Source organism: Leucopleurus acutus, assembly GCF_964270905.1.
Source record: "Leucopleurus acutus genome assembly, chromosome: 5".
Lineage (NCBI taxonomy): Eukaryota > Metazoa > Chordata > Mammalia > Artiodactyla > Delphinidae > Leucopleurus > Leucopleurus acutus.
Genome location: NC_139147.1, coordinates 33,786,616 through 33,796,206, shown reverse-complemented (window position 1 = coordinate 33,796,206; position 9,591 = coordinate 33,786,616). Strand labels below are relative to the sequence as shown.

The 9,591-nt window shown below is 38.0% G+C and overlaps 1 pseudogene across 1 annotated transcript; it reads left to right on the top strand.

Moving 5' to 3' along the window:
- The first annotated feature begins 6,476 nt into the window (after positions 1-6,476).
- Positions 6,477-7,831, top strand: LOC309961858 (lysine-rich nucleolar protein 1-like; annotated as a pseudogene). The gene has a single exon. The product of its transcript is annotated as a lysine-rich nucleolar protein 1-like (transcript).
- Positions 7,832-9,591: the final 1,760 nt, after the last annotated feature.

Sequence of the window (9,591 nt, the reverse complement as noted above, 5' to 3'; positions counted from 1 at the left end):
AACACTAGGAAAAGAGAATTATATCATTATGTAATAATCAATTGTACATCAGTATAACACAATGTCAAATGACAATGGAGGGAGTTCTTAAAGAAAATAATATTGCATGCAATAGAATAAAAATCCTAGTATATGGTACTGATTCTTCCAATGCAGTTTGAAATCAGATGATAGAAAAATAGAAGTGGATGATTGATAGTCACATGCTGCAGGAAAAAGAACATACATACTGAATCAGGACATAGGTAGTTTAGCCATACTTAGCTATGACTGTCACCAGTTCCCTATAGTGTAAAAATTAGTCACTACCTGAACTACATAGCACCATCTGTTCTGGTTGAAAGTATGTGCTTTGATGAAAATTACTTACTTTTCACCTGGAAAATAGAGAAATGATATTGAAGCCCTCTTGGTTAATATATTATATTTTTCACAATGTGTTATTGTTTGAAGTAATCAGATGCAAGCTTTCTCATAATTAAAGAAAAAGCTTTGTGATAGATGGAGTTGTTCATGCAAAAAAGCTGAAAACCAGGAAGAATAAAGATTTAACCTAAGTAACTTTTGAAAATGGTGTTTTGATGGGAAATTGTAAAAGTAAAGACAAAAGAAATGGTACAAAGCACTGTAGTCTAACTGATAAATTTCTCACAGGCGTTTGAATTAGCAATTCTGAACCTGCTTTATAGGTATACTGAGAATGAACTAACAAGTTAATGGGTGGTGGGAAGTGGGACCTAAATGTGTCACTGTCAAAGAGGGAAGTCATAAATAAGCAAGAGGGGAAGGCTAAAATAAAACCTGTGGTATGGAGTTAGAGTTGGAGACATCGGTATGAAAAAAAAATATATATATATATACATATATATATATATATATATATATAGTATAGATAGAGAAATAGAGTTATATATACAGAAATAATTCAATAAAGAAATGTGTTTATCCATATATGTATATACATATATATGAATATTCCTAGATATGTATGCCTAGTGGGCCTGACAACCCAGTAGCAATGAGCAGACCCAGACCTGAGATATACTAGTTTTGAATGCAATTCTCCTATAAAAAGGATTAGGAATTCTGATCTTTGACAAAGGAGCAAAGGCAAAAAAAAAAGGGGGGGTTGGGGACAAAAATAGCCTTTTCAACAAATGGGGCTGAAACAACTGGATATTCACATGCAAAAAAAAAAAAAAAGAATCTAGACACAGACCTTACACCTTCACAGTTAACTCTAAATGGATCACAGATCTAAATGTAAAAGGCAAAACTACAAAACTTCTGGAAGGTAACATAGGAGAAACCTAGATGACCTTGGATATGATGATGCCTTTTGAGATGTATCATTGAAGGGCCAAACCATGAAAGAAATAATTGATAAGCTAGCTTAACTATAACTAATAACATATGCTTTGCAAAACAATGTCAAGATAATGAGAAAACAAGCCAGAGACTTGGAGAAAACATTTATAAAATACACATCTGATAAAGGACTGCTATCCAAAATATACAAAGAACTTTTAAAAATCAACAATATGAAAACAACCAACCTAATTAAAAAAATGAACCAAAGACCTTAACATTCACCTCAGAAAAGAAGATACACAGATGGAGAAGATATGCAGATGGCAAATAAGGAAATGAAAAAATGTTTCATTTTATTTTTCATCAGGGAAATGCAAATTAAAACAATGAAATACCACCACATACTGGCCATCCTTGACCAAAATCTGGAACACTGACAACACCAAATGCTAGCCAAATGGTAGAGTAAATGACCCTCTTATGCATTGCTGGTGGGAATGCAAAATGTTACAACCACTCTGAAAAACATTTTAGAAGTTTCCTACAAAATGATACATTCTCTTATCATACAATTTCAGCAGCGGCACTCCTTGGTATTCACCCAAAGGAGCTGAAAACTTATGTCCACACAAAAACATGCACATGATGTTTATATCAACTTTATAACTGCCAAAACTTGGAAGCAGCCAAGATATCCTTCAGTAGGTGAATAGATATATAAAATCTGGTACATCAAGACAGTGGAATATTATTCAGTGCAATAAAAGCTATCAAGCCATGAAAAGACATGGAAGATCCTAAAATGCATATTAGTAGTGAAAAAAGGCAATCTGAAAAGGCTACATAGTGTATGATTCCAATCATATGGCATTCTAGAAAAAGCAAAACTATAGAGACAGTAAAAGATAAGTGGTTGCCAGGGTTGGGGGAGAAGGATGGTGATGCACAGGAGATTTTTAGGGCAGTGAAAATACTCTGTATGATACTATAATGATGGATACATGTCATTACACATTTTTCCAAACCCATAGAATGTACAACTCTAAGAGTGAACCACAGTGTAAACTATGCACTTTGGATGATTATGGTGTATCAATGTAGGTTCATCCATTGTAACAGATGTACCACTCTCATGGCAGATGTTGATAATGGGGGAGGTGATGCATGTGTGGGAGCTGGGAGTACGTGGGAAATCTCTCTACCTTCCCCTCAGTTTGGCTGTAATCCTAAAACTGCTCTTAAAAAATAGTCAATTTTAAAAAGTCAGTTCAATAAAATACTATTTTAGAATAATATTTCAGAAAAACTGTTCTGAGGATTAACAGCAGTGAACTGACCATCTGCATTCAATGGAACAGGTATTTCTCTCCCCAACATTAACTACTCTTATATCAGAACACTCAAAAATGAAAAACAGATTTCCAGATTGACACTCAAAGTTCAGTTCAGCAACAACCAAGAGGTACAAAGTGAAATATAAAATGAGAACAAGTGAAGGATAGCTTCATTGATCTCAGAGAGCATATTATATTGGAGACTTTAGCACTGAAATTCCTCCCAGAATTGATTTCATTTCTCTTGTTGTGGTCAGAGAAGATGCTAAAAAATAAAAAATCTTGACTGAAGTTTCCTTTTATCTTATGTGTATATATAATATATTCAACTTGTATAAAGTAGAAACTACCAAAGGGAACTTTGAATATTAAAAAAAAAAGAGAGAGAGAGAAAGAGAGAAGCTGCATATGTGTAAACTCAATTTCCTACAATCCTAAGACTATAACATGAAAGATATTTGCTATTTTGATGAAGGCATTGTTGTCATTAACATGAAAACAAGGTTGTTTATCTATTTATGATGTTCATGTAAAAAGATACATATATATGTATCTTTTGATATATTGTGTATATACATTATACATACAATCTTATATTGCATTGGTGTCATGAGGAAAAAGGTAGAAAAATGAAATATAACATTTATATTACCAAACTTTCTATGCCTTACTTCAAATACCACTTCTCCATGACTTTCTAATTCTTTGAAAAATTTTTTGTGACTGTGTCTTTTTCTGCAAATACAATCTTCGGTGGAAACTCAGTATGTAAAATAGGGGAAAGAAATGTCACTTCAATTGAAAGATAAATGCTCAAATGAAGTGACTGGCAGTATAAACTCCTTTATCTCTGAAGTGACCTTTTAAATTTTAAAACACTGTGGGGCACATTTGGAATACAGTAATTCTGTAGCACTTTAACCCTTATTTTTTAGCAATAGATTGTTTATATTAGTTGCATTCTGAATTCTGGATGAAACATTCTTTCAGAGCCCTGAGAATACTACTACATGAACTTGATGTCTCAATATTGGAAATGAACACATATAGAGGATAAAACAACATGGTTTCAAGGTCAAATTGGAATTATCAAGCTGATTAAATGTATTTGTTACCTTCCTCAACTCCCTATCTTCCTTATCCCCATGGCACACAATCACCACCCATGTCCCAGTACCTTGGAGGACAAATTTTTCAATGCGCAGTTCACCTTTTCATTTCTTGAACTGCACTCTAGCCAATCCCCTTTCACACTTCCTGTCTATGTATACAAGAATTTATTGGTCAGGGGGCCATTAATTTAAGTAAAATTGTGGAGGACACAGTTTCAAATCTCTAAATGAGAGTGTAACGTTTGATGATCTCAAAGATGCTCCCTATCCAATATTCTAATTTTATCTTAAGTTCTAAGTTAATTCTTTAAAAACAGGTGTTTCTAAGTGGTATCATGTATTCAAGAAATATGATATTGGTGTGGGAGGATGAGATGATCATAGCTCTTGTAACAATGTTGGAAAACTGCATGGATATAGTTGGCACGGTGAGAATGGAGGACACAGAAAGATTGATGTAGATTCCTAGCGTTAGCAATGTCATTGAGGTGCTAAATTAACTATCATTCTATCTCAGAGCTTCTAGTAATATGGCAATTTTTTTCCCTGAATTTTGAAAGTTGGTGAAGTAGGATTTTCTGTTTTACATAGATGAAATCATCTGAACCTAACAGGTATATTTTAACAAAATTCACTAGGCACAAAAAATATTTCTGCTCAGATAAAGACATGCTAATGTGCTAGCTATTTTAATACTAGCAGACATTAAATTCTTTAGTTTGTCAAATGATTATTTTGATAGTATAGACAGTGTATAATTTTGCTTCTAAGAAACATAAAACAAATCAAAATAACTATAACTCAAGGAAAATATATATATTATTTTAAGGATACTTGACAACATATCAAATCCAAGGAAGCGTTGACAAATCTGTCCTAAGGAGATCATAATCATGTACTGTTCCAAAGACTTTAATATAATACCTTTGAAGAACATTCATCTTTACTCTGCCAATCATATGACCCAGGTATCTACCACAGTCATTAAGATTAGGAGTTTAAATACCATATGAGAGAGAGCCCAATTGACCCACGATGAATCAGCTTTTGTTCCCTGCTCCTGTTACTGTGGCCAAGGGTTTGTGGTCAATCAGCTTTACTTGAATTTAACAATGATCTGTGACTATGATGGCAATAGTTCAAACTTGTCACAAGAAAACTAAAACATTCAATGTAAGACAATTAGCCTTGCCTCATAAGATTTTCTCAGCCCAACAGATGTATTATAAAACACAAGGAAGATTATTTTCTTTATGAAAGGAAAGGGGATGGAAGAATAGAAAAACATATCAAGGAAACATAGCATTTAGAATATTGTATAAAGTTTTGTGAATTTAGCAGTATATAATATATTATTAGATTAAATAAAACTGTGTAGTTGCCAAGGTATATTTAATAATCTAATAAGGCAAGAAGAGTGCAATCGATTTTTTTTTCTTATAATGTTTTCTATGCTATACCCAGAGGGGTCTTTCTGAAGTCTTAGAAATCTAAATCTAAAGGGTCATGCCCCTGCTCTAATTAAAGTCCTTCAATGACCTCCCACTTTTCTGAAAGTGTGAAGGACAAACTCTTCTTCAGAGACTGAGGGCCACTTCATGCTTTGGAATTTGCTTTCCTCTCTGACCCCATCTTTCACTAGCAGGCCACTTACATTTCACACCACAGCCTTAAGAAATAGCTTCCAGTCTCTTTTATATTCTGTCCTTCTGGTTTTCACTTCCTTTTTTTTTTCTGATCTCCTGTGTGCTCCCATAGCACCCTGACAATATAATTATATTCACATAAAAACTGTGTATTTAATTGTCTGTCTCCATCACTGGATAGTATGCTCAGTGAGGCTCACATCACGTATGTTTGATTCACAATGTTCTCTCAGTAACAGCAGAATCCCTATTATATAATAAGCCCCCAATATATATATATATGTGAAATGAAGAATAAACACTAAATTTTAATAATGTTCCAATAAAAATAATCAGTTGACCAAAGATAAATTATAATATTCTTTATAGGATACCTCCTCTCATTTGAACCCAGATATAAGCTTTAGCAGATATTCAGAGAATCCTCATTGCTACTCCTCACCAGTATTAAAATGGCATAAATAAAAAGGATTGCACATGATAAATAAGGGTTCAGAAAATGAATACTGTCATAATACTTTATATATGCATATGTACATACTTATATGTCACTATAATGTGACATTATTTTAAAAGAAATAAGATAAAATCATTAAGGATTTGTGGTTAAAATTAGGTGGCTTATGACTTGATGTCTAACTTAGAGAGTTATTATGGAGTGATTACTAGTAGAGATAAGGCAATGATATTATGTTTATTATGATAATATAATTTTCTCTGTGGTGGTTTATTAAGTGTAAATTAGTACAAACTAACCTTGGTAACCTCATTCTTTCTTATTACTTTATTTGAAATATCAGTTATCACTAATCTACATTGAAATTGCTCTATCTTCCAAATAGCCGATACGGTTAGAAGTAGACTGATCAGTTCTAGTCAGAAAAGAAGAAACACAACTACTGATTATTCCAAATAGTTCATTATTCACATAAAATTGGCTCTGAGTGACATAAGTAAGGATATTTCCATATATATATATATATATATATATATATATATATAAATGAGAAAATAATTGGATGTCATTCATTGAGATAAAAAGTTATTGATGGTCACGGCGGAGTGGGCTCTCAAGTGGAGGTGGGGAAGTTTGGCTTTCGGGAATGATCACTAAGACTCACAAAGGAGACCTGGGCTTTGGGTTCCCAGAGAAAAAGAAGAAGAAAAGGAAGGTAGTTAAAGAACCAGAGACTCAATACTTTGTTTTAAACAGTGACAATTATTTTGCGGAGGTTTGTCCCACAAGAGCCACATCACCCTCGAAGAATATGGTCCAAGAGCAGGCACCCGAAATGCCTCTAATGAAGAAAAAGGAGTCACAGCACTGTCTGCGAGGAACTCCTAGAACCTGAGACCATGTTACGTGCCAAACAGATTGAGCCCAGCCCCACAAAGCAGGCACTTGGTCCATCTGAGTCCCTCGGTAGGGAAAAGAAGAAGAGGAAGTCCATGTTCCCTGGCTCAAGGGTGAAGACCTCCGCAGACCACAGGCAGGGCGAGGAGGTAACCAGAGTTGGCAAGAAGCTCAAAAAACACAAGAAGGAGAAGAAGGCACAGAAAGCTACAGCCGTCTCAGCCAGGGACCCTTGGTTCTGTGAGGCCAGGGACGCTTTGTACACTTGCTCAGTTGGGAAAGGTGGAGTCCCTGAGCAGGCAGTCTTGGGACAGAAACGGAAGCAGTGGAGCCCCAGGGAACACAACATGAGGATGAAGAAGAAAAAGAAAATCCACCAGGAGGGAGATATCTCCCTAGGGCACCCTGAGCTCTCCAGGTCTGTGGAGAGCAGCCGTAGGAAAGGAAGTAAAAAGAAGTCAGTAAAAGTAGAAGCTCCAGAATACATCCCAATAGGAGATGACCCCAAGGCCCCTGTGAAGAAGAAAATGGAGTCCAAGAAAAAGGCAGAGCAGGCAGACACTGAGTTGCCAGCTCTGAAGAGAAAGAAGAAGAGGCAGGAGAACCTTGGGAGGAGGAGCCCAACATGGACTTGGAGGTAGTGTTGGAAAAGAAGGGCAACATGGACGAGGTGCACATAGACCAGGTGAGGCAAAAGTCCTTGCAAGAAGAGATCGATCGTGAGTCGGGGAGGACGGAAGCTTCTGACACCAGGAAGCAGACAGGAACTCAGTTTGACCAATGGGATACTGCTGGCTTTGAAAATGAGGACAGAAACTGAAATTTCTCAAACTCATGGGTGGCTTTAAAAATCTGTCCCCTTCATTCAGTCGCCCCCCTAACATGGTTGGCAAGCCCAACATGGCCCTCAGCAAGAAGGTGGCCGACACCCTGCAGCAGAATCTGCAGCAGGACTACAACTGGGCCATGAGCTGGAAGTACAAGCAGAGGGCCGGCCTTGGCTTCTCCACAGCTCTGGACAAAATCTTTTATATTGACAGGAACGCATCTGGGTCAATCAAGTTTGAAGATTAAACTCTCCTGTCTTGTCCCCCCAAACGGCCAACATTGCTTTTATTGTTCTGTTATGCAGATGAAAGCCATAGGACAGTTGTCTCGAATTGAATTCCTGCAGAGATAAAGGACAACAATGTTGATGTGCTTTGACAAAGTGGGGTGAGGGCAGCTCATTTCAGGAACCAGGAGAACATGTGAGTGGCTGAAACCTACTGTTTTCTGTGTGAAGCTTCTGTCCCTGTTGAAGACAGTGAGTATCAATAGCAATAGCTCACGCTTGTCTAGTGCTTACTGTGTGCCAGGCACATATGTGTCTCCCTTGCATTAATGTATTTAATCTTTATGATTCTGATTCTACCTCACCATGGGGCAGAGGTGAGGCAGGTCTGCCTGGGCCCTGACCAACAAGCATCGGCCAGGTCTAGAGTCTTACAAGTCTGTGTTAGCAGTGATTCAGGTGGGCCACTTCCCTCAGAAGGTGAACTTGGCCTTTCACGGATTCAACCTTGAGATGCATAACAGAAGAGGCCTACAAGGTAAGATTCTGCATTTGAGTTAGCTCTTCAGGGCACATCCCCTTCTGACAGGGGAATAAATCTTTCCCAGTCTTGATACACACTACAGGAACTTGCCCAGTGTAAAAGGAACCAACCACTGCTTCTCTAATCATTTTTATCTTGCTGAGAGATCACACTACAGTTTGGGCTTGCTCGGCTGTCAGGAAGGATTGTGCTCAGCCATCTACTGGGTGCTTCTGGAGAGTGGCTGAGTGATTGTCCCTGATCTATCACCACAGTGATAGCTCTCATTAGGGTGTGGTGGTCAGGCCTTTCCCCTCTTGCTGTTCGGTATCTTCAGTCTCTGTGATAGGATTTGAATTTATAGCTCAGTGTGGCTGAATGAGTTCCACTTGGCTTGGGAAGGTTATTAAAGTCTGTTCCTGAAGCAGGGTCTAAGCAGAGATGGCTGGGCAGCCAAGACAGCAAGATGCCAAGTGTCCTCAGATTGAACTTAGCCTTGTCTTGGCTGCTCTCATCGGTGCAGACCACTGTTGCTCTAGTGACAGCTCCTGCCCTGCAGTTAGCTGGGCCTCTGTCCTTTTGTAAATTAAACAACATTGTCTTGAGTCACCTATCCCCCTTTTTCCCCATGTCCTGGGCCCTCCTCAGGCTGTCTGCAAGTTTTTGTGGTGTGATTTCCCATGTTGTTCTTCATTTGTTGACTCTGTGTAGCACACAGCCTGTCTCCACTGGAACAAGGCAGTTTTTGGACTTTTATTCAGAATCTGGGAGAGATGGGTGGGAGGTCTGGTATTTAAGCACAGCCAAGGTCTTAGCTGAATACATAACAACCCTGTTCTCGAACTTGTCGGCTGTTTCTCCCTTGGGGGTTGCTCACTGACTGACCCCCCTCCTATGGCAAGGTCCTTCCCTCCTTATAACTGCCTTTATCCAGCTGTTCCTCAGACCTCGTGATTCTTAACCACTTTATTCCTTGGGGTGATTCCTGCTGTTTTGCCTTAGCCCACTAGGCCCCTCCGTGAGGCCACCTTTCTGTAGCTAGACTGGCCAATCAAAAGTGTTTGCCAGATAGACACAGTTCTCTCCTTAAAAATTGTGTGTTCAGCTCTGCAAACTTAGAACTGTTCAGGTTTGTGGTTGGAATAATGCCCCCATGCCCTGCCCCCGCATCCAAGTCCTAATCATTGGAACCTGTTAATATGTTGTGATACAAAACAAAAGGGAGTTTAAGGTAGCAGATGGAATTGTTTGCTAATC